The sequence below is a fragment of the Somniosus microcephalus genome, unplaced genomic scaffold (genome assembly GCF_052327205.1).
Source record: "Somniosus microcephalus isolate GS21.2 unplaced genomic scaffold, FLI_Smic_1.0 unresolved_chr9, whole genome shotgun sequence".
Taxonomy (NCBI): domain Eukaryota; kingdom Metazoa; phylum Chordata; class Chondrichthyes; order Squaliformes; family Somniosidae; genus Somniosus; species Somniosus microcephalus.
In genome coordinates this window covers 9,583,561-9,609,160 of record NW_028225187.1, presented here as the reverse complement: position 1 = coordinate 9,609,160, position 25,600 = coordinate 9,583,561, and the positions used below count along the sequence as shown (strand labels likewise).

The window sequence follows — 25,600 nt, the reverse complement described above, 5'->3', positions numbered from 1 at the left end:
AATTCTTTTGTATGCTTGTTACACATCACGGGTATCTCAAAAGTACACATATTAATGGCAAGCTAAGTAACTCTATGTGTTACACTAAAATACACCTCATCTTGTTTTTTTCTTATGATGGAACCCCCTCATGCTACTTTTTCCATTGACGGGCAAGGTAGTGGGGTTGTGGATGATGGCGGGATGTTTTTCACACAGAAAGTGCCATTTATACATGTGCCCCATTGTCCGGTGCTCATCTTAAACAAACACTCCGGTGGTAGCCTCTATCCTCCGTCACCATATCTGGTCCTCCTACCACTCTGATTTTATGTACAGATTTCGTTACTTCATACTGTAAATCCTGCTGGACAGCGCCTCTCTCCCTCTTTATTCCCAACAGACTCAGCGCTTATAATTAGCCATAAAATCCCGATGAGCGCGCAAATGATGTTCCACTTCATCTTTCTACGAGTTTATCGTTCCTGTAATGATAGACAAAGGGGCCAGTCATCATAAGCTGGTTAGAATTATTCTATTCTTAATTGCTTTGTCAGTTCGAGATGTTGTACATCTTGTTCATTTATTGGTCTGTGGCTCTGTTTCCAGATATACTTGAAGATGCAAACCACGGTGTATAATATTAAAATCACGCACAGCCCTATCATTGATATATGAAGTTAATCCCCTTCCATTCTTTATACATTCTAGCATATTCCTCACTCTCCTCAAAAGGCACCATCTCTGGCTTAATCATTGTCCTTGTTATATACCTGTAACTGAGTCCAGTGCTTCCAGTAGGTCACTTGCAGTCAGAATCAGGGGAATTTATAATGGGGAACAAAGAAATGGGTGACAAATTAAAAACATATTTTGGTTCTGTCTTCACAAAGAAGGACAAAAATAACATCCCAGAGATGCCGGGAACATAGGGTCTGATGAAAGGGAGGAACTGAAAGAAATCAGTATTTGTAGGGAAATGGCGTAAGGGAAATTGACGGGATTGAATGCCGATAAATCCCCAGGGCCTGATAATCTACTTCCTAGGGTACTTAAGGAAGTGGCCCTAGAAATAGTCGATGCATTGCTGATCATCTTCCAACATTCGATAGATTCTGGAACAGAACACATGGATTGGAGGGTAGCTAATTTTACAATTATTCAATTATTCAAAAAAGTGGTAGGGAGAAAACGGGGAATTACAGACTGGTAAGCCTGACATCGGTAGTGGGGAAAATGCTAGAGTCCATTATAAACGATGTAATAGAAGAGCACTTGGAAAACAGTGACAGGATCGGACAAAGACAACATGGATTTACAAAAGGATAATCGAGCTTGACTAATCTATTGGAATTTTTTGAGGATGCAACTGGTAAAACAAATAAGCGAGAACCAGTGGATGTTGTGTATTTGGACATTCAGAAGGCTTTGGATAAGGTCCCGCATAAGAGATTAGCGTGTAAAGATAAGGCACATGGGATTGGGGGCAAGGTATTGACTTGGATAGAAAACTGGTTGGCAGACAGAAAGCAAAGAGTTGGAATAAACGGGTCTTTTTCTGAGTGGCAGGCAGTGACTAGTGGGGTACTGCAGGGATCGGTCCTTGGACCCCAGCTATTCACAATATATATTAATGATCTATACAAGGGCACTAGATGTAATATCTCGAAGTTTGCAGATGACACAAAGCTGGTTGGGCGTGTGTGCTGTGAGGAGGATGCAGAGAAGCTCCAGGATGATTTGGACAGGGTCAGTGATTGGGCAGAATCATGGCAGATGCAATATAACGTGGATAAATGTGAGGTTATCCACTTTGGGTTGCAAAAACAGGAAGGCAGATTATTATCTGAATGGCAATAGATTGGGAGAAGGGGAAGTGCAACGAGACCTAGGCTTTCCTTGTGCACTAATCGCTGAAGGTAAGCATGCAGGTGCAGCAGGTGGTTAAGGAGGCAAATGGTATGTTGGCCTGTGTAGCGAGAGGTTTTGAGAACAATAACAAGGATGTCCTGCTGCAGTTGTACAGGGCCTTTGTGAGATCACATCTTGAGTATTGTGTGCAGTTTTGGTCGCCTTATCTGAGGAAGGATGTTCTTGCCATGGAAGGAGTTCAGCGAAGATTCACCAGGCTGGTACCTCGGATGGCAGGAATGATGTATGAGGAGAGATTTGGTCGATTGGGCTTATACTCGCTGGAGTTTAGAAGAATGAGGGGCGATCTCATTGAAAGTTATAAAATTCGAACAGGACTAGACAAACTAGATGCTGGAAGGATGTTCCCGATGGTTGGGGAGTTCAGAACCAGTGGTCACAGTCTAACGATAAGGAGTAAGCCATTTATGACAGTAATGAGGAGGAATTTCTTCACCCAGAGAGTGATGAACCTGTGGAATTCTCTACCACAGAATGCAGTAGAGGCCAATTCATTAAATATATTCAAGAAGGAGTTTGATATATTTCTTAAGGCTAAAGGGATCAAGGGTTATGGGGAGAAAGCAGGGATTTGGATGATCAGCCATGATCGCATTGAATGGTGGAGCAGGCTCGAGGGGCCGAATGGCCTAATCCTGCTTCTATCTTCTATGTTTCTATGTTTCCAAGTTTCCACATTCCTTTACCTGTTCCAGACTCGTATATACAAGCGCATGTGTCACTGTTCATCAATACCTCGTAGGGTCCTGACATTCGAGGTGCTAACCCTGGTTTGTCAGGGATTAGTTTTGCCATTACCTTGCTACCTATTACTGGAACCTCCTTCTGGTCGTCCCGTGTATGCTATTCTAGATCTCATATAATCTGTTGGTCTCTGGCCTCATTTCTGAGAGCGTGTAATTGCGTACACAATTTTTTATTAAATCTCCTAGTTCTATCCTTCAGGGGCCCTGCATCCTCACACCCGGTAGTGTCTCCTTCCGGCAGTGTCATTGTTCGTCCGGTCATTAGTTCAAAAGATGTCAGCCCCGTAGTTCTATTCGGGGTTGCCCTAAGCCTCACCAGTATACTCGGGAGTAACTCCGCCCATCCCTTTCTCTCAACGCATTCCTGCAGCGCCGCCTCTCCAGCACCAGATGGTGGTCTTAGGCCTTTACACAACAAGGAATACCTTCACACAAGACGGAACACCGTTGCACACCACGGAGAACCTTTGCACAACAGGAAACACATTACTCAATATCGGACATCTTTGCAAAGCAGACAACACCTCTAAACAACAGGGAAAACCTTTACACAGCAGAGAACATCTTTACGCAACAGTGAACAACTTTATATAACGGGGAACATCTTTACACAAAAGGGAATTTCTTTACACAGCAGAAAGCACCTTCATGCAAGTCTATCTCCTCATCTCAGTCTCCGTTTCCCTGTCTGTCTACAAACCCTCTCTGTTTCTCTCGAAGCCTCGGATTTCCCTCAGTCTCTGTCTCTCCCTTGTGTTATTCGGTCTGTCTCTCTCTCTCTCTCTCTCTCTCTTGTTTATTCAGTGTATTTCTCTATCCCTCCCTTTGTGTGGCGAGAAAGAACCTTGCTAGTTTTCTGTGTGTCATTTTGTGTCTGTCCCAATGCCGGTGGAGTAATACTGAGTGTCCTTGTGAAATTACGCAGCCATGTGAGCCTGCCAACACGGGTGCTGCGGGGTCCGGGTCTCTGGGCTGTTTGACGGCCATGCTGTCGCTTTCAACACAGCCTGGATGCTGAAATTTGTCTCGCTAACACACAGCACCGTGGGGCATCGGAAGCTAAACACCAGCCGGCATTCTGCACCAGCCGACAGCAGAGTGGCGCAGCGGAAGCGTGACTGGGCCCGTTAACCCAGAGATCGATGGATCGAAAGCCATCCTCTGCTATTAGCATTCTTATTTACACCAACAATAAAAACCTCTTTTGCTACACACAATCAAATCGCACTGATTTTATCACACTTTACTTACAACAACTTCCTGCTTTCAATGCACAACAGGGATAAATTATTAATTAAATTTACAAAGGGTGTGTTACAACAAAGATCTATTTATCAGTGTTGCCCTGTGAACAGGTAGCTTCTTCTGATCTAGTGGGTTGCATCAGAAGAGAGTTTGCCGATCACGAATTTAATTTCCTTTTGTTTCCCATTTTACTTTCAAGACCAAGCCACTTTTCAATCACCAGTCACTAGTTTCAGATTCCAGATAGCTTTGATGTGGTAGCGTGGCCGAGCGGACTAAGGCACTGGATCAAGATTCCAGTCTCTTCGGGGGCTAGAGTTCGAATCCCACTACAGGCTGATATTGCGGTATTCGTAAATTTCGCCGCTTGGCCAACAGACGTAAACCGTGCAGGCACGGTGGTTTTGTTCAGTTTTATGTCACATTTTCCTTCAGTTGTTATTGGCAGATAGGTCTGATTGCAGAATTTCCTCTTGTGCATAATTGGCCTGAACACCGTCCCGAACACTACAAACACCGCCACCCAACCAACTGAATTCAGCTCGTTCACTCACTCGTCTCCACACCTGCTGCCTCTCACTTATTCAGATATGCACCACTTTTACAATTTTGTTTCTTCCATTTCTTACAATCTACCGACCGCGCCCCCATTGCTGTCAAACTCGCACCCACCATCTCTCCGTCGTTTCCCCGTTCGCCCTTCCAATCTTGCCGGTTCAACAGCCCCTCCGATTTGCTCCTGTGCTCCAATCCGATTAATGTAACACGAGTATCTTTTGTTCAATCTAACCTATCCAGACAGTGAAAGTTACATTAAGACATGGTTAAGAGAAGATCCATTCTGTAAAAAAAAGGGTGGGTGGGATCTGGACTCTGACTTCAGGATGTGAGTCAGATGTGTTTTTCATACCATTAGTCTGAGGAAGTTGTGATTCGCTGGGCAAACTTTTCCTATTGTTCTCTCCTCTTATAATTATGATACATTTCAGGCTCAATGCGTCAGGTTTTATTTATCACACTTTACACTTTACTTACAGCAACTTCCTTCTTGCAGTAAACACAAGAATCTGCCACACAACTTTCTAATCACGTTATTCGCACCAACATAAGCTGCAAATGCTGCAAACTTGGAGCAGCCTTGGCCTTCCCCTTCCTCTCAACGCATTCCTGCAGCGCCGCCTCTCCAGCTCCAGATGGTGGCCTTGGCCTTTACACAACAAGAAATACCTTCACACAAGACGGAACACCGTTGCACAACACGGAGAACCTTTACACAACAGGAAACACATTACTCAATATCGGACATCTTTACAAAGCAGACAACATCTCTAAACAACAGGGAAAACCTTTACACAACAGAGAACATCTTCACACAACAGGGAACAACTTTATGTAACGGGGAACATCTTTACCCTGCAGAAAGCTCCTTCATGCAAGTCTCTCTCTCTCTCTTCATCTCAGTCTCCGTTGTCCTGTCTGTCTACAAACCCTCTCTGTTTCTGTCGCTTGCTCGGTTTTCCCTCCGTCTCTATCTCTCCCTCACTGTATTAGGCCTGTCTCTCTCTCTCTGGTTTCTTCAGTGTCTTTCTCTGTCCCTCCCTTTTGTGGCCAGAAAGACCCTTGCTAGTTTTCTGTGTGGCATTCTGTGTCTGTCCCATTGTGGGTGGAGTATTCTGAATGTCCTTGTGACATTGTTCAGCCATGTGAGCTTCCCAGCACGGGTCTTGCGAGGTCCGGGTCACTGGGTTGTTTGAGCGCCATGCTGTAGCTTTCAACACAGCCTGGATGCTGAAATTGGTCTCGCTAATGCACAGCACCGTGCGCCATCGGAACCGAAAAACCAGCCGGGATTCGGCACCAACCGACAGCAGAGTGGCGCAGCGGAAGCGTGCTGGGCCCATAACCCGGAGGTCGATGGATCGAAAACATCCTCTGCTATTAGCAGTCTTATTTACACCAACAATAAAAACCTCTATTGCTGCACACAATCAAATCGCACTTATTCTTATCACACTTTACTTACACCAACTTCCTGCTTGCAATACACAACACGGATAAATTATGAATTAAATTTATATTGGGTGTGTTCCAACAAAGATCTATTAATTAGTATTGCCCTGTGAACCGGTAGCTTCTTCTGATCTGGTGGGTTGCATCAGAAGAGAGTTGCCGACCACGAATTTAATTTCCTTTTGTTTCCCCTTTTATTTAAAAGACCAAGCCTCATTTCATTCACCAGTTACTATTTTCAGATTCCTCAACCGATTGTTGTGGTAGCGTGGCCGAGCGGTTTAAGGCGTTGGATTTAGGTTCCCGTCTCTTTGAAGGCGCGGTATAAAATCCTACCGCTGCCAGTTATGGTTGAATTTATAAATTTCGTTTCACAGAAAGCGTTATACTATGCAGGCCAGACAGTTTTGCCAATATCTATATCACTTCTTAAACTTTCGATGCTGTCATTTCTGTTCACGCACACGTCTCCACGTGCGCTGTATCTCACTTACTCAGATTCCACCACTTCTTACAATTTTGTTGCTCCTTGCTGCCACCATCTCACCGCCGCTTCCCTGTTCGCCCTTCTAAACTTCCCGGTTGAACAGCACCTCCCCTCTGCTCCTGCGCTCCATTCCGATTATTATATCACGAATATATTCTCAAGCTGACACAGAGGGAGAAATAGACTGGATTTTAGGCGGTTTTATTTTTCCAGAGAGCAGTAATGCGTTGCACTCCGGTGTTGTGGGAGCTGACTCTCTGATCGCCTTCAAGAAGGATGGGACAAAACATGGCAGATGGAAGTTAACGCAGAGAAGTGTGACGTCATATATTTTGTTAGGACGAATGAGGAGAGGCAAAATCAACGAAATGGTAGAATTTCAGACGGGTGCATGAACAGAGAGACCCGGCGGTGTGTGTGCACAAATCTTTGATGCTGGCAGGACACGGTTGTTAAAAAGCACATGGGAACCTTGGCTTTATCAATAGAGGAATAGAGAAGAAAACTAAAGCAGTTATGCTGAATCTTCCTAAAACACTGGTTACCCTCAGCGGGACTATTGTGTTCAATTATGGCATACACTTTGGGAAGGATGGCTAGGCCTTGGAGAGGGTGCAGAGCAGATTTCTAGAATGGTACCAAGTTATGTGGAGAGATTGGAGAACCTGGGGTTGTTCTCCTTAAAGCAGAAATGGTAGAGATTTTCAAAAACTTGAAGTGGTGTGATAGGTCAAGTAGGAAAACTATTTCCTCTGACAATTGGAAAGGTAACCAGAGATAATAGATGTAATATATACTGGCGCGCAGGTGCTTGTTAAGTGCAGGAACACATTACCTAAAATGGTAGTGGAGTCAGATTCAAAGCAACCTCAAAAGGCAATAGGACATGTTTTTGAACTGCAATAATCTGCAGGCTTGTGGGAAAAACGCTGGGGTGTGGGATGAAATTTGACAGTTCTTTCGAAGAGCCAGCACAGGCATGACAGTCTATGACTTTAACTCCTCCATAATGTTAAAGGACTACATGCGCTCTACTCTCAGTCTACTATTTTTCCTATTGGGACGAGGCCAAATATTTCCAGAAGACGTCCTTCTCATTTCCCCTTCCACTGTTCCTGACGATGCCAGAATTCTTCTCTTCACCCACAGTTGCTTCAGGAGCTCCTTCTTCAGCACATACTGAGAAAACACAGGGAGATCAGAAAGAAGAGGCTGCCAGGTCTTCTGTACTGCATTACAATATGATACCAGTAGGGGATATAGCTCAGTGGTAGAGTGTATGCTTCGCATATATGAAATTTTGGGTTCACTTCCCAGTATCTCCAAATGTTGTTTTCTGCAAAATGTTGTTTTAGGCGTTCCAGAGTCTGAGGCCAAGGTTAAACATTTTTTCCAGTCCTTAAAATCTATCGACCGCGCCACTCATGCTGCCACTCTCGCAACCACCATCTCACAGCCACTTCCCCGTTTGCCCTGACAGACTTCCCTGTTGAAAAGTGCATCTCATCTGCTCCTGTGCTTCAATCAGTTTAATATAACAAGAATAACAAGAACCAGGGCAGCACGGTGGCATAGTGGTTTGCACCTGTTACCTCACAGCGTCAGATAATCCAGGTGCGAATCCGGCCTCACGTGACTGTGCTGTGTAGAGTTTGCACATTCTGCCCGTGTTTGTGTGGGTTTTCTCCGGGTGCTCCGGTTTTCTCCCACAGTCCAAAAGATGTGCGGGTTAGGTTGATTGGCTATGATAAATTGACCCTTAATGTTAGGGGGATTAAATACGTGGGGTTACAGGGATAGGGTGGGATATGTGTCGGTGCGGGCTCAATGGGCCGAAATGGCCTTTATCTGCACTGTGGGGTTTCTGTGATTCTCAGAATATATTATCAACCTGTCCAATCTACACAGGGAACGTTACTTTAAGACAACGATAGGAGAAAATACACAGGTGGCGAGCTGGACTGTCTGTTCAGGATGAGGTTTAGCTTTGTTTTTCATTCCATTAGTCTGAGGAACTTGTGATTGTGAGAGCAAATATTTCCTATTATCTATTGTATAAAAATGGAGTTCTTGTTTCCGTGAAATGGACAGTGGTGAGCATACTGCTGCTGCCTTCTTGCTTCCAATGGGAACAATCGCTTCAGCGACCAGTCTCATGCCTGGCACCCTGGATAATCTACTTCCCTTTTACCAATATTCCAAGTGCGGCTTTCTTGCCATTAAAATCCACCTGGAAAATCGGCGACAGTAGATAATCCATTCTGAACATCATTTTCTACACTTTCCTCAGTTTATCAATTTCATTGATAAGAACGGAAGGATTTGAAGCAATAACAATTGCCAGAGAACGTCAGCTTACTTGCATCGCCCCGCACCCCGATCATGAGACAACAACCAACAAATCACATACAGCGGTTCGAGAACGCCCCCATTACATCTGTCCAATCAGGGACTGAAGATTGAGATGCTCCGTCACAATCAGCTCCAGCAGGTTGGAGGACTCGGCTGTGAGCGGATGACTTGTTCCTGTCGCTGGCGCCGCGGCCGAGAAGCGAGCAGCCCCTGCAATCTCTTGTTTTCAGCCAAATGCTAGAGGTATGAATTTCTAATGACAAAATCTTTGACGCTCACTGATTTGGCTGCTGTATTTGAATGCGGTTTAGTGCCTCGCACGGGCCTTGTGATTTTCTTTTTGCGTACGGTTTGCAGTGTGTGATCGCTTAACACTTTGCGACTGAAATTAAATGCAATATCTGATTCAAATTGTTGCTTCATATGGCGTTCGGTCAAATTGAGGAAATTCGACACTACGAACGGGATTCAAATCGCCTTTTCTCTTGTGTGCTGCTTTTCACAGAAATCACAGAAACCCCACAGTGCAGATAGAGGCCATTTCGGCCCATCGAGCCTGCACCCACACATATCCCACCCGATCCCTGTAACCCCTACACCAACACACATCCCACCCTATCCCTGTAACCCCACGTATTTAATCCCTCTAACACTAAGGGTCAATTTATCACAGCCAATCAACCTAACCTGCACATCTTTGGACTGTGGGAGGAAACCAGAGCACCCGGAGAAAACCCACGCACACACGGGGAGAATGTGCAAACTCCACACAGACAGTCACCCGAGGTCGGACTCGGACCCGGGTCTGCTGGCGCTGTGAGGCAACAGTGCTAACCACTATGCCACCGTGCTTTTGTCCCTTTGTATGGTCGCGTGCCTCAGGGAATGTGGTTGGAGAATAAATCTTTGGCTGCATTGTTTTTCCTGCTGGTTGTCCATCCAGCTAAACATAGTTTTCTGTGGTGAAATGAATTCAGCAGGTGCTACGAAGGAACAACATACAAATTCTTTCCTGGCTTGACTGGGCGGATTCTGAGAGGTTGTTTACCCTGGCTGTGGAGCCCGAACTAGGGGTCAAAGTTTCAGAATAAGGGGCCGGCCATTTAAGATTGAGATGAGGAGAAATTGCTTCATTGTAAGGGTTGCGTATCATTGGAGTTTTCTAACACAGAGGGCTGTGGTGGTTCAGTCGTTGAGTACATTCCTAACTGAGATGGACATGTACATTACGGAAATCAAGGTGTATGGGGCTAGGTCGGTAATTTTCAGTTGAGGTAGAGGATCAGCCATGATCTTATTGAATGGCGGAGCATGATCGAGGGCCGCATGGCCAAATCCTGCTCCTATTTCTTATGATCTAATGTACCGATTTAGGCCGGCGGTGTTGAGAACTGTGGCTCGTCTGGCTTAGTTCATTAAATAAGCATCGCAGTAGGAAGCAGCATCAACTGGAAGATGGCTGCGTGGAAGACGTGCATTTTCTTCAATGGGTTGCAAAATAAAATATTTTCGACGGTTGAAATTGCTTTGACGGTTTCAAGAGCGTTAAATAACGTTGTATTCTCCTTTGGCTTAGGATTTTGCGTTGTCGTGTGTCTCGAAGGCCACCTTGGAGAATGCTTACCCGAAGATCGGAGGCTGAATGTCCTTGACTGCTGAAGTGTTCCCTCACTGGGAGGGAACACTCCTGCCTGGTGATTGTTGCGTGGTGTCCGTTCATCCGTTGTCGCAGTGTCTGCATGGTCTCGCCGATGTACCATGCTCTGGGGCATCCTTTCCTGCAACGTATGAGGTAGACAACGTTGGCCGAGTCACATGAGTATGTACCATGTACCTGGTGGGTGGTGTCCTCACGTGTGATGATGGTATCTGTGTTGATGATCTGGCATGTCTTGCAGAGGTTGCTGCGGCAGGGTTGTGTGGTGTCGTGGTCGCTGTTCTCCTGAAAGCTGGGTAATTTGCTGCGAACGATGGTCTGTTTGAGGTTAGGCGGCTGTTTGAAAGCGAGTAGTGGAGCCGTGGAGGCCTTAGCGAGGTGCTCGTCGTCATCGATGACATGTTGAAGGCTGCGAAGAACATGGCGTAGTTTCTCCGCTCCGGGGAAGTACTGGACGACGAAGGGTGATCTGTTGGTTGTGTCCCGTGTTTGTCTTCTGAGGAGGCCGATGCGATTTTTCGCTGTGGCCCGTCGGAACTGTCGATCGACGAGTCGAGCATCATATCCCGTTCTTACAAGGGCGTCTTTCAGTGTCTGTAGGTGTCCATCGCGTTCCTCCTCGTCTGAGCAGATCGTCACGCTACATGTAACCCCACCTGATGCAGGGTCATCCAGACTCGAGTCGACATTGGCTTGTTCTCTCTCCACGGATGCGGCCGGACCTGCTGTGATTTCCAGCCAAAAAAAAAAAAAAAAAATGTTTTTTGTCTCTTTTTTTGTTTTTCATACAGACCCCAGCATCTGCAATATTTGACCCCTTGTGACCCCACCTCATTGTTCTTTGATGTAATGTTTCCCTGACTGACCTGTTTGGACACCATTCACACCTTTGACTGCTGTGCTTATCTCTCTGCCGAGGTGTGATTAATGGCAGTTGGAAAGGTTACCTGTAAACATCTGACATGATTCTCTGACTATATAAGCTGTGTCTTTATGCATTTCTCCACTTCACCTGAAGAAGGAGCAGCGCTCCGAAAGCTTGTGATTTCAAATGAAGCTGTTGGACTATAACCTGGTGTTTTGTGACTTTTTACTTGGTATATGGGGCTAGGTCGGTAATTTTCAGTTGAGGTAGAGAATCAGCCATGATCTTATTGAATGGCGGAGCATGATCGAGGGCCGCATGGCCAAATTCTGCTCCTATTTCTTATGATCTAATGTAACGATTTAGGCCGGCGGTGTTGAGAACTGTGGCTCGTCTGGCTTAGTTCATTAAATAAGCATCGCAGTAGGAAGCAGCATCAACTGGAAGATGGCTGCGCGGAAGACGTGCATTTTCTTCAATGGGTTGCAAAATAAAATATTTTCGACGGTTAAAATTGCTTTGATGGTTTCAAGAGCGTTAAATAACGTAGTATTCTCCTTTGGCCTCTCGTAATGTGCTTGTTATACTTTCTGCTTGAAATTTGTTTGATTGTAACTTTGAATCTCGGCAGAGGAACCGGAAAGCAGCAGTTCAAATTAAGTATAAACCGATCATTTGGGACGACGTCCTCGGTGCTGTAAGTCAGCAGGATTCGAACCAGCGCGGGGAAACCCGAATGGATTTGCTAGTCCATCGCCTTAACCACCCGGCCACGACTACCCTGACGGTGGTTTGGACCCACGCAGCTTCTCATTTGCTTCGAAATCGGTGCCTCTGCTGTGAACACTCTGGCACATAATCACATGGGTTCATGTGGAATAATTCCAATTGCAAATATTTTCGTGTCTGTCTCTGTGGCGCAATGGGTCAGCGCGTTCGGCTGTTAACTGAAAGGTTGGTGGTTCGAGCCCACCCAGAGACGTGAGTAACTTTTAATTTTTGCAAACTCATCTGTCGTTGAAAAATGGAGTCTTTGATTCCGTGAAATGAACAGTGGTGAGCATACTGCTGCTGCCTTCCTGTTTCCAATGGGAACAATCGCTTCATCGATCAGTCTTCTGCCAGGCAGCATGGATATTCTACATCCCTTATACCAATACTCCAAGTGCAGCGTTCTTGCATTAAAATCCAGCAGGACAATCGACCACAGTGGATAATCCATTCTGAAAACCCTTTTCTACACTTTCCTCAGGTTTACACATACATGGATTAGAATGGAAAGCTTGCAACTATTCCAATTGCCAGAGAACTGCAGCTTCCTTGCATCGCTCTACATCCTGATCACATGACAACAACCAACCAATCACATAGAGCGGCGCGAGAACACCCCCATTGAATGTGTCCAATCAGGGCCTGAGGATTGAACTGCTCTGTCACATGCAGTTCCAGTACGTTGGAGGACTCAGCTGTGAGCGGATGACTTGTTGCTGTCGCTAGCGCCGTGGCCGAGAAGCGAGCAGCCCCTGCAATCTCTTGTTTTAAGCCAAATGCTAGAGGTATGAATTTCTAATGACAAAATCTTTGACGCTAACTGATTTGGTTGCTGTATTTGAATGCGATTTAGTGCCTCGCACGGGCCTTGTTATTTTCTTTTTGCGTACGGTTTGCAGTGTGTGATTGCTTAACATTTAGCGACTGAAATTAAATGCAATATCTGATTCAAATTGTTGCTTCATATGGCGTTAGGTCAAATTGAGGAAATTCGACACTACGAACGGGATTCAAATCGCTTTTCTCTTGTGTGCTGCTGTTGTCCCTTTGTATGGCCGCGTGCCTCAGGGAATGTGGTTGCAGAATAAATCTTTGGCTGCATTGTTTTTCCTGCTGGTTGTCCATCCAGCTAAACATAGTTGTCTGTGGTGAAATGAATTCAGCAGACGCTACGAAGGAAGAACATATAAATTCTTTCAGGCTTGACTGGGCGGATTCTGAGAGGTTATTTACCCTGTTTGTGGAGCCCGAACTAGGGGTCAAAGTTTCAGAATAAGGGGCCGGCCATTTAAGATTGAGATGAGGAGAAATTGCTTCATTGTAAGGGTTGTGTATCTTTGGAGTTTTCTAACGCAGAGGGCTGCAGTGGTTCAGTCATTGAGTACATTCCTAACTGAGATGGATATGCACATTACGGAAGTCAAGGTATATGGGGCTAGGTCGGTAATTTTCAGTTGAGGTAGAGGATCAGCCATCATCTTATTGAATGGCAGAGCATGATCGAGGGCGGCATGGCCAAATCCTGCTCCTATTTCTTATGATCTAATGTGCCGATTTAGGCCGGCGGTTTTGAGAACTGTGGCTCGTCTGGCTTAGTTCATTAAATAAGCATCGCAGTCGGAAGCAGCATCAACTGGAAGATGGCTGTGCGGAAGACGTGCATTTTCTTCAATGGGTTGCAAAATAAAATATTTTCGACGATTAAAATTGCTTTGACGGTTTGAAGAGCGTTAAATAACGTAGTATTCTCCTTTGGCTCAGGCCTCTCGTAATGTCATAATGGGGTGAAGTGCTTGTTATACTTTCTGCTTGAAACTTTGTTTGATTGCAGCTTTGAATCTCGGCAGAGGAACCGAAAGGCAGCAGTTCAAATTAAGTAAAAACCGAACATTTGGGACGACGTCCTCGGCGCCGTAGTCGGCAGGATTCGAACCTGCGCGGGGAAACCGCAATGGATTTTTAGTCCATCGCCTTAACCACTCGGCCACGACTACCCTGACGGTGGTTTAGACCCACGCAGCTTCTCATTTGCTTCGAAATCGGTGCCTCTGCTGTGAACACTCTGGCACATAATCACATGAGTTCATGTGGAATAATTCCAAATGCAAACATGTTCATGTCTGTCTCTGTGGCGCAATGGGCCAGCGCGTTCGGCTGTTAACTGACAGGTTGGTGGTTTGAGCCCACCCAGAGACGTGAGTAACTTTTAATTTTTGCAAACTCATCTATTGTTTAAAAATGGAGTCTTTGATTCCGTGAAATGAACAGTGGTGAGCATACTGCTGCTGCCTTCCTGCTTCCAATGGGAACAATCGCTTCATCGATCAGTCTTCTTCCAGGCAGCATGGAGATTCTACATCCCTTATACCAATACTCCAAGTGCAGCGTTTTTGCATTAAAATCCAGCAGGAAAATCGGCCACAGTGGATAATCCATTCTGAAAACCCTTTTCTACACTTTCCTCAGGTTTACACATACATGGATTAGAATGGAAAGCTTGCAACTATTACAATTGCCAGAGAACTGCAGCTTCCTTGCATCGCTCTGCACCCTGATCACATGACAACAACCAACCAATCACATAGAGCGGCGCGAGAACACCCCCATTGAATGTGTCCAATCAGGGCCTGAGGATTGAACTGCTCTGTCACATGCAGTTCCAGTACGTTGGAGGACTCAGCTGTGAGCGGATGACTTGTTGCTGTCGCTAGCGCCGCGGCCGAGAAGCGAGCAGCCCCTGCAATCTCTTGTTTTCAGCCAAATGCTAGAGGTATGAATTTCTAATGACAAAATCTTTGATGCTAACTGATTTGGTTGCTGTATTTGAATGCGGTTTAGTGCCTCGCACGGGCCTTGTGATTTTCTTTTTGCGTACGGTTTGCAGTGTGTGATCGCTTAACATTTTGCGACTGAAATTAAATGCAATATCTGATTCAAATTGTTGCTTCATATGGCGTTCGGTCAAATTGAGGAAATTCGACACTACGAACGGGATTCAAATCGCCTTTTCTCTTGTGTGCTGCTTTTGTCCCTTTGTATGGCCGTGTGCCTCAGGGAATGTGATTGGAGAATAAATCTTTGGCTGCATTGTTTTTCCTGCTGGTTGTCCATCCAGCTAAACATAGTTTTCTGTGGTTAAATGAATTCAGCAGACGCTACGAAGGAAGAACATATAAATTCTTTCATGGCTTGACTGGGCGGATTCTGAGAGGTTGTTTACCCTGGCTGTGGAGCCCGAACTAGGGGTCAAAGTTTCAGAATAAGGGGCCGGCCATTTAAGATTGAGATGAGGAGAAATTGCTTCATTGTAAGGGTTGTGTATCTTTGGAGTTTTCTAACGCAGAGGGCTGTGGTGGTTCAGTCGTTGAGTACATTCCTAACTGAGATGGATATGTACATTACGGAAATCAAGGTATATGGGGCTAGGTCGGTAATTTTCAGTTGAGGTAGAGGATCAGCCATCATCTTATTGAATGGCAGAGCATGATCGAGGGCGGCATGGCCAAATCCTGCTCCTCTTTCTTATGATCTAATGTGCCGATTTAGGCCGGCGGCTTTGAGAACTGTGGCTCGTCTGGCTTAGTTCATTAAATAAGCATCGCAGTAGGAAGCAGCATCAACTGGAAGATGGCTGCGCGGAAGACGTGCATTTTCTTCAATGGGTTGCAAAATAAAATATTTTCGGCGGTTAAAATTGCTTTGACGGTTTCAAGAGCGTTAAATAATGTCGCATTCTCCTTTGGCTCAGGCCTCTCGTAATGTCATAATGGGGTGAAGTGCTTGTTATGCTTTCTGCTTGAAACTTTGTTTGATTGCAGTTTCAAATCTCGGCAGAGGAACCGAATGGCAGCAGTTCAAATTAAGTAAAAACCGATCATTTGGGACGACGTTCTCGGTGCCGTAGTCGGCAGGATTCGTACCTGCGCGGAGAAGCACCCAATGGATTTTTAGTCCATCGCCTTAACCAATCGGCCACGACTACCCTGACGGTGGTTGGGACCCACGCAGCTTCTCATTTGCTTCGAAATCGGTGCCTCTGCTGTGAACACTCTGGCACATAATCACATGGGTTCATGTGGAATAATTCCAATTGCAAACATCTTTGTGCATGTGTCTGTGGCGCAATGGGCCAGCACGTTCTGGCTGTTAACAGAAATGTTGGTGGTTCGAGCCCACCCAGAGCCGTGAGTAATTTTTGCAAACTCATCTATTGTTTAAAAATGGAGTCTTTGATTCCGTGAAATGAACAGTGGTGAGCATACTGCTGCTGCCTTCCTGCTTCCAATGGGAACAATCGCTTCATCGATCAGTCTTCTGCCAGGCAGCATGGATATTCGACATCCCTTATACCAATACTCCAAGTGCAGCGTTCTTGCATTAAAATCCAGCAGGAAAATCGGCCACAGTGGATAATCCATTCTGAAAACCCTTTTCTACACTTTCCTCAGGTTTACACATACATGGATTAGAATGGAAAGCTTGCAACTATTAGAATTGCCAGAGAACTGCAGCTTCCTTGCATCGCTCTGCACCCTGATCACATGACAACAACCAACGAATGACATAGAGCGGCGCGAAAACACCCCCATTGAATGTGTCCAATCAGGGCCTGAGGATTGAACTGCTCTGTCACATCCAGTTCCAGTAAGTTGGAGGACTCAGCTGTGAGCGGATGACTTGTTGCTGTCGCTAGCGCCGCGGCCGAGAAGCGAGCAGCCCCTGCAATCTCTTGTTTTCAGCCAAATGCTAGAGGTATGAATGTCTAATGACAAAATCTTTGACGCTAACTGATTTGATTGCTGTATTTGAATGCGGTTTAGTGCCTCGCACGGGCCTTGTGCTTTTCTTTTTGCGTACGGTTTGCAGTGTGTGATCGCTTAACATTTTGCGACTGAAATTAAATGCAATATCTGATTCAAATTGTTGCTTCATATGGCGTTCGGTCAAATTGAGGAAATTCGACACTACGAACGGGATTCAAATCGCCTTTTCTCTTGTGTGCTGCTTTTGTCCCTTTGTATGGCCGCGTGCCTCAGGGAATGTGGTTGGAGAATAAATCTTTGGCTGCATTGTTTTTCCTGCTGGTTGTCCATCCAGCTAAACATAGTTTTCTGTGGTGAAATGAATTCAGCAGACGCTACGAAGGAAGAACATATAAATTCTTTCATGGCTTGACTGGGCAGATTCTGAGAGGTTGTTTACCCTGGCTGTGGAGCCCGAACCAGGGGTCAAAGTTTCAGAAGAAGGGGCCGGCCATTTAAGATTGAGATAAGGAGAAATTGCTTCATTGTAAGGGTTGTGTATCTTTGGAGTTTTCTAACGCAGAGGGCTGTGGTGGTTCAGTCGTTGAGTACATTCCTAACTGAGATGGACATGTACATTACGGAAATCAAGGTATATGGGGCTAGGTCGGTAATTTTCAGTTGAGGTAGAGGATCAGCCATGATCTTATTGAATGGCGGAGCATGATCGAGGGCCGCATGGCCAAATCCTGCTCCTATTTATTATGATCTAATATACCGATTTAGGACGGCGGTGTTGAGAACTGTGGCTCTTCTGGCTTAGTCCATTAAATAAGCATCGCAGTAGGAAGGAACATCAACTGGAAGATGGCTGCGCGGAAGACGTGCATGTTCTTCAATGGGTTGCAAAATAAAATATTTTCGACGGTTAAAATTGCTTTGATGGTTTCAAGAGCGTTAAATAACGTAGTATTCTCCTTTGGCTCAGGCCTCTCGTAATGTCATAATGGGGTGAAGTGTTTGTTATACTTTCTGCTTGAAACTTTGTTTGATTGCAGCTTTGAATCTCGGCAGAGGAACCGAAAGGCAGCAGTTCAAATTAAGTAAAAACCGATCATTTGGGATGACGTCTTCGGTGCCGTCGTCGGCAAGATTCGAACCTGCGGGTGGAAACCCCAATGGATTTCTAGTCCATCGCCTTAACCACTCGGCCACGACTACCCTGACGGTGGTTTGGACCCACGCAGCTTCTCATTTGCTTCGAAATCGGTGCCTCTGCTGTGAACACTCTGGCACATAATCACATGGGTTCATGAGGAATAATTCCAATTGCAAACATTTTCATGTCTGTCTCCGTGGCGCAATGGGCCAGCGCGTTCGGCTGTTAACTGAAAGGTTGGTCGTTCGAGCCCAGCCAGAGACGTGAGTAACTTTTAATTTTTGCAAACTCATCTATTGTTTAAAAATGGAGTCTTTGATTCCGTGAAATGAACAGTGGTGAGCATACTGCTGCTGCCTTCCTGCTTCCAATGGGAACAATCGCTTCATCGATCAGTCTTCTGCCAGGCAGCATGGATATTCTACATCCCTTATACCAATACTCCAAGTGCAGCGTTCTTGCATTAAAATCCAGCAGGAAAATCGGCCACAGTGGATAATCCATTCTGAAAACCCTTTTCTACACTTTCCTCAGGTTTACACATACATGGATTAGAATGGAAAGCTTGCAACTAATACAATTGCCAGAGAACTGCAGCTTCCTTGCATCGCACTGCACCCTGATCACATGACAACAAGCAACCAATCACATAGAGCGGCGCGAGAACACCCCCATTGAATGTGTCCAATCAGGGCCTGAGGATTGAACTTCTCTGTCACATGCAGTTCCAGTACATTGGAGGACTCAGCTGTGAGCGGATGACTTGTTGCTGTCGCTAGCGCCGCGGCCGAGAAGCGAGCAGCCCCTGCAATCTCTTGTTTTCAGCCAAATGCTAGAGGTATGAATTTCTAATGACAAAATCTTTGACGCTAACTGATTTGTTTGCTGTATTTGAATGCGGTTTAGTGCCTCGCACGGGCCTTGTGATTTTCTTTTTGCGTACGGTTTGCAGTGTGTGACCGCTTCACATTTTGCGACTGAAATTAAATGCAATATCTGATTCAAATTGTTGCTTCATATGGCGTTCGGTCAAATTGAGGAAATTCGACACTACGAACGGGATTCAAGTCGCCTTTTCTTTTGTGTGCTGCTTTTGTCCCTTTGTATGGCCGCGTGCCTCAGGGAATGTGGTTGGAGAATAAATCTTTGGCTGCATTGTTTTTCCTGCTGGTGGTCCATCCAGCTAATCATCGTTTTCTGTGGTGAAATGAATTCAGCAGACGCTACGAAGGAAGAACATATAAATTCTTTCATGGCTTGACTGGGCGGATTCTGAGAGGTTGTTTACCCTGGCTGTGGAGCCCGAACTAGGGGTCAAAGTTTCAGAATAAGGGGCCGGCCATTTAAGATTGAGATGAGGAGAAATTGCTTCATTGTAAGGGTTGTGTATCTTTTGAGTTTTCTAAAGCAGAGGGCTGTGATGGTTCAGTCGTTGAGTACATTCCTAACTGAGATGGATATGTACATTACGGAAATCAAGATATATGGGGCTAGGTCGGTAATTTTCAGTTGAGGTAGAGGATCAGCCATGATCTTATTGAATGGCGGAGCATGATCGAGGGCCGCATGGCCAAATCCTACTCCTATTTCTTATGATCTAATGTACCGATTTAGGCCGGCGGTGGTGAGAACTGTGGCTCGTCTGGCTTAGTTCTTTAAATAAGCATCGCAGTAGGAAGCAGCATCAACTGGAAGATGGCTGCGCGGAAGAAGTTCATTTTCTTCAATGGGTTGCAAAATAAAATATTTTCGACGGTTATAATTGCTTTGACGGTTTCAAGAGCGTTAAATAACGGAGTATTCTCCTTTGGATTCGGCCTCTCATAAATTCAAAATGGGGTGAAGTGCTTGTTATACTTTCTGCTTGAAACTTTGTTTGATTGTCGCTTTGAATCTCGGCAGAGGAAACGAAAGGCAGCAGTTCAAATTAAGTAAAAACCGATCATTTGGGACGACGTCCTCGGTGCCGTAGTATTCGAACCTGCGCGGGGAAATTTCAATGGATTTCTAGTCCATCGCCTTAACCACTCGGCCACGTCTACCCTGACGGTGGTTTGGACCCACGCAGCTTCTCATTAGCTTCGAAATCGGTGCCTCTGCTGTGAACACTCTGGCACATAATCACATGGGTTCATGTGGAATAATTCCAATTGCAAACATTTTCATGTATGTCTATGTGGTGCAATGGGCCAGCGCGTTCGGCTGTTAACTGAAAGGTTGGTGGTTCGAGCCCACCCAGAGACGTGAGTAACTTTTAATTTTTGCAAACTCATCTATTGTTTAAAAATGGAGTCTTTGATTCCGTGAAATGAACAGTGGTGAGCATACTGCTGCTGCCTTCCTGTTTCCAATGGGAACAATCGCTTCATCGATCAGTCTTCTGCCAGGCAGCATGGATATTCTACATCCCTTATACCAATACTCCAAGTGCAGCGTTCTTGCATTAAAATCCAGCAGGAAAATCGGCCACAGTGGATAATCCATTCTGAAAACCCTTTTCTACACTTTCCTCAGGTTTACACATACATGGATTAGAATGGAAAGCTTGCAACTATTACAATTGCCAGAGAACTGCAGCTTCCTTGCATCGCTCTGCACCCTGATCACATGACAACAACCAACCAATCACATAGAGCGGCGCGAGAACACCCCCATTGAATGTGTCCAATCAGGGCCTGAGGATTGAACTGCTCTGTCACATGCAGTTCCAGTACGTTGGAGGACTCAGCTGTGAGCGGATGACTTGTTGCTGTCGCTAGCGCCGCGGCCGGGAAGCGAGCAGCCCCTGCAATCTCTTGTTTTCAGCCAAATGCTAGATGTATGAATTTCTAATGACAAAATCTTTGACGCTAACTGATTTGGTAGCTGTATTTGAATGCGGTTTAGTGGCTCGCACGGGCCTTGTGATTTTCTTTTTGCGTACGGTTTGCAGTGTGTGATCGCTTTACAATTTGCGACTGAAATTAAATGCAATATCTGATTCAAATTGTTGCTTCATATGGCGTTCGGTCAAATTGAGGAAATTCGACAGTACGAATGGCATTCAAATCGCCTTTTCTCTTGTGTGCTGCTTTTGTCCCTTTGTATGGCCGCGTGCCTCAGGGAATGTGGTTTCTAGAATAAACCTTTGGCTGCATTGTTTTTCCTGCTGGTTGTCCATCCAGCTAAACATAGTTTTCTGTGGTGAAATCAATTCAGCAGACGCTACGAAGGAAGAACATATAAATTCTTTCATGGCTTGACTGGGCGGATTCTGAAAGGTTGTTTACCCTGGATGTGGAGCCCGAACTAGGGGTCAAACTTTCAGAATAAGGGGCCGGCCATTTAAGATTGAGATGAGGAGAAATTGCTTCATTGTAAGGGTTGTGTATCTTTGGAGTTTTCTAACGCAGAGGGATGTGGTGGTTCAGTCGTTGAGTACATTCCTAACTGAGATGGATATGTACATTACGGAAATCAAGGTATATGGGGCTAGGTCGGTAATTTTCAGTTGAGGTAGAGGATCAGCCATGATCTTATTGAATGGCGGAGCATGATCGAGGGCCGCATGGCCAAATCATGATCGAGGGCCGCATGGCCAAATCCTGCTGCTATTTCTTATGATCTAATGCACCGATTTAGGCCGGCGGTGTTGAGAACTGTGGCTCGTCTGCCTTAGTTCATTAAATAAGCATCGCAGTAGGAAGCAGCATCAACTGGAAGATGGCTGCGCGGAAGACGTGCGTTTTCTTCAATGGGTTGCAAAATAAAATATTTTCGACGGTTAAAATTGCTTTGACGGTTTCAAGAGCGTTAAATAACGTAGTGTTCTCCTTTGGCTTAGGCCTCTCGTAATGGCATAATGGGGTGAAGTGCTTGTTATACTTTCTGCTTGAAACTTTGTTTGATTGTAGCTTTGAATCTCGGCAGAGGAACCGAAAGGCAGCAGTTCAAATTAAGTAAAAAGCGATCATTTGGGACGACGTCCTCGGTGCCGTAGTCGGCAGGATTCGAACCTGCGCGGGGAAACCCCAATGGATTTCTAGTCCATCGCCTTAACCACTCGGCCACGACTACCCTGACAGTGGTTTGGAACCACGCAGCTTCTCATTTGCTTCGAAATCGGTGCCTCTGCTGTGAACACTCTGGCACATAATCACATGGGTTCATGTGGAATAATTCCAATTGCAAACATTTTCGTGTCTGTCTCTGTGGCGCAATGGGCCAGCGCGTTCGGCTATTAAGTGAAAGGTTGGTGGTTCGAGCCCACCCAGAGACGTGAGTAACTTTTAATTTTTGCAAACTCATCTATTGTTTAAAAATGGAGTCTTTGATTCCGTGAAATGAACAGTGGTGAGCATACTGCTGCTGCCTTACTGTTTCCAATGGGAACAATCGCTTCATCGATCAGTCTTCTGCCAGGCAGCATGGATATTCTACATCCCTTATACCAATACACCAAGTGCAGCGTTCTTGCATTAAAGTCCAGCAGGAAAATCGGCCACAGCGGATAATCCATTCTGAAAACCCTTTTCTACACTTTCCTCAGGTTTACACATACATGGATTAGAATGGAAAGCTTGCAACTATTACAATTGCCAGAGAACTGCAGCTTCCTTGCATCGCTCTGCACCCTGATCACATGACAACAACCAACCAATCACATAGAGCGGCGCGAGAACACCCCCATTGAATGTGTCCAATCAGGGCCTGAGGATTGAACTGCTCTGTCACATGCAGTTCCAGTACGTTGGAGGACTCAGCTGTGAGCGGATGACTTGTTGCTGTCGCTAGCGCCGCGGCCGGGAAGCGAGCAGCCCCTGCAATCTCTTGTTTTCAGCCAAATGCTAGATGTATAAATTTCTAATGACAAAATCTTTGACGCTAACTGATTTGGTAGCTGTATTTGAATGCGGTTTAGTGGCTCGCACGGGCCTTGTGATTTTCTTTTTGCGTACGGTTTGCAGTGTGTGATCGCTTTACAATTTGCGACTGAAATTAAATGCAATATCTGATTCAAATTGTTGCTTCATATGGCGTTCGGTCAAATTGAGGAAATTCGACACTACGAACGGCATTCAAATCGCCTTTTCTCTTGTGTGCTGCTTTTGTCCCTTTGTATGGCCGCGTGCCTCAGGGAATGTGGTTGGAGAATAAACCTTTGGCTGCATTGTTTTTCCTGCTGGTTGTCCATCCAGCTAAATATAGTTTTCTGTGGTGAAATCAATTCAGCAGACGCTACGAAGGAAGAACATATAAATTCTTTCATGGCTTGACTGGGCGGATTCTGAGAGGTTGTTTACCCTGGATGTGGAGCCCGAACTAGGGGTCAAACTTTCAGAATAAGGGGCCGGCCATTTAAGATTGAGATGAGGAGAAATTGCTTCATTGTAAGGGTTGTGTATCTTTGGAGTTTTCTAACGCAGAGGGATGTGGTGGTTCAGTCGTTGAGTACATTCCTAACTGAGATGGATATGTACATTACGGTAATCAAGGTATATGGGGCTAGGTCGGTAATTTTCAGTTGAGGTAGAGGATCAGCCATGATCTTATTGAATGGCGGAGCATGATCGAGGGCCGCATGGCCAAATCCTGCTCCTATTTCTTCTGATCTAATGTACCGATTTAGGCCGGCGGTGTTGAGAACTGTGGCTCGTCTGCCTTAGTTCATTAAATAAGCATCGCAGTAGGAAGCAGCATCAACTGGAAGATGGCTGCGTGGAAGACGTGCATTTTCTTCAATGGGTTGCAAAATAAAATATTTTCGACGGTTAAAATTGCTTTGACGGTTTCAAGAGCGTTAAATAACGTAGTATTCTCCTTTGGCTTTGGCCGCTCGTAATGTCATAATGGGGTGAAGTGCTTGTTATACTTTCTGCTTGAAACTTTGTTTGATTGTAGCTTTGAATCTCGGCAGAGGAACCGAAAGGCAGCAGTTCAAATTAAGTAAAAAGCGATCATTTTGGACGACGTCCTCGGTGCCGTAGTCGGCAGGATTCGAACCTGCGCGAGGAAACCCCAATGGATTTCTAGTCCATCGCCTTAACCACTCGGCCACGACTACCCTGACAGTGGTTTGGACCCACGCAGCTTCTCATTTGCTTCGAAATCGGTGCCTCTGCTGTGAACACTCTGGCACATAATCACATGGGTTCATGTGGAATAATTCCAATTGCAAACATTTTCGTGTCTGTCTCTGTGGCGCAATGGGCCAGCGCGTTCGGCTGTTAACTGAAAGGTTGGTGGTTCGAGCCCACCCAGAGACGTGAGTAATGTTTAATTTTTGCAAACTCATGTATTGTTTAAAAATGGAGTCTTTGATTCCGTGAAATGAACAGTGGTGAGCATACTGCTGCTGCCTTCCTGTTTCCAATGGGAACAATCGCTTCATCGATCAGTCTTCTGCCAGGCAGCATGGATATTCTACATCCCTTATACCAATACTCCAAGTGCAGCGTTCTTGCATTAAAATCCAGCACGAAAATCGGCCACAGTGGATAATCCATTCTGAAAACCCTTTTCTACACTTTCCTCAGGTTTACACATACATGGATTAGAATGGAAAGCTTGCAACTATTACAATTGCCCGAGAACTGCAGCTTCCTTGCATCGCTCTGCACCCTGATCACATGACAACAACCAACCAATCACATAGAGCGGCGCGAGAACACCCCCATTGAATGTGTCCAATCAGGGCCTGAGGATTGAACTGCTCTGTCACATGCAGTTCCAGTGCGTTGGAGGATTTGTTGCTGTCGCTAGCGCCGCGGCCGAGAAGCGAGCAGCCCCTGCAATCTCTTGTTTTCAGCCAAATGCTAGAGGTATGAATTTCTAATGGCAAAATCTTTGACGCTAACTGATTTGGTTGCTGTATTTGAATGCGGTTTAGTGCCTCGCACGGGCCTTGTGATTTTCTTTTTGCGTACGGTTTGCAGTGTGTGATCGCTTAACATTTTGCGACTGAAATTAAATGCAATATCTGATTCAAATTGTTGCTTCATATGGTGTTCGGTCAAATTGAGGAAATTCGACACTACGAACGGGATTCAAATCGCCTTTTCTCTTGTGTGCTGCTTTTGTCCCTTTGTATGGCCGCGTGCCTCAGGGAATGTGGTTGGAGAATAAATCTTTGGCTGCATTGTTTTTCCTGCTGGTTGTCCATCCAGCTAAACATAGTTTTCTGTGGTGAAATGAATTCAGCAGACGCTACGAAGGAAGAACATATAAATTCTTTCATGGCTTGACTGGGCGGATTCTGAGAGGTTGTTTACCCTGGCTGTGGAGCCCGAACTAGGGGTCAAAGTTTCAGAATAAGGGGCCGGCCATTTAAGATTGAGATGAGGAGAAATTGCTTCATTGTAAGGGTTGTGTATCTTTGGAGTTTTCTAACGCAGAGGGATGTGGTGGTTCAGTCGTTGAGTACATTCCTAACTGAGATGGATATGTACATTACGGTAATCAAGGTATATGGGGCTAGGTCGGTAATTTTCAGTTGAGGTAGAGGATCAGCCATGATCTTATTGAATGGCGGAGCATGATCGAGGGCCGCATGGCCAAATCCTGCTCCTATTTCTTCTGATCTAATGTACCGATTTAGGCCGGCGGTGTTGAGAACTGTGGCTCGTCTGCCTTAGTTCATTAAATAAGCATCGCAGTAGGAAGCAGCATCAACTGGA

General features: G+C 45.5%; 8 non-coding genes across 8 annotated transcripts; 3 read left to right on the top strand and 5 right to left on the bottom strand.

Moving 5' to 3' along the window:
- Positions 1–11,969: 11,969 nt before the first annotated feature.
- Positions 11,970–12,053, bottom strand: trnaa-agc (transfer RNA alanine (anticodon AGC)). The gene has a single exon. It is a non-coding gene; the product is annotated as a tRNA-Ala (tRNA).
- A 128-nt stretch (positions 12,054–12,181) lies between these two features.
- trnan-guu (transfer RNA asparagine (anticodon GUU)) lies at positions 12,182–12,255 on the top strand. The gene has a single exon. It is a non-coding gene; the product is annotated as a tRNA-Asn (tRNA).
- Positions 12,256–13,956: 1,701 nt separating this feature from the next.
- trnaf-aaa (transfer RNA phenylalanine (anticodon AAA)) lies at positions 13,957–14,038 on the bottom strand. Its single transcript has one exon. It is a non-coding gene; the product is annotated as a tRNA-Phe (tRNA).
- Positions 14,039–15,943: 1,905 nt separating this feature from the next.
- On the bottom strand, positions 15,944–16,026 carry trnaf-aaa (transfer RNA phenylalanine (anticodon AAA)). The gene has a single exon. It is a non-coding gene; the product is annotated as a tRNA-Phe (tRNA).
- Positions 16,027–21,919: 5,893 nt separating this feature from the next.
- On the bottom strand, positions 21,920–22,001 carry trnas-aga (transfer RNA serine (anticodon AGA)). The gene has a single exon. It is a non-coding gene; the product is annotated as a tRNA-Ser (tRNA).
- Positions 22,002–22,129: 128 nt separating this feature from the next.
- trnan-auu (transfer RNA asparagine (anticodon AUU)) lies at positions 22,130–22,203 on the top strand. Its single transcript has one exon. It is a non-coding gene; the product is annotated as a tRNA-Asn (tRNA).
- Positions 22,204–23,906: 1,703 nt separating this feature from the next.
- trnas-aga (transfer RNA serine (anticodon AGA)) lies at positions 23,907–23,988 on the bottom strand. Its single transcript has one exon. It is a non-coding gene; the product is annotated as a tRNA-Ser (tRNA).
- Positions 23,989–24,116: 128 nt separating this feature from the next.
- On the top strand, positions 24,117–24,190 carry trnan-guu (transfer RNA asparagine (anticodon GUU)). The gene has a single exon. It is a non-coding gene; the product is annotated as a tRNA-Asn (tRNA).
- Positions 24,191–25,600: the final 1,410 nt, after the last annotated feature.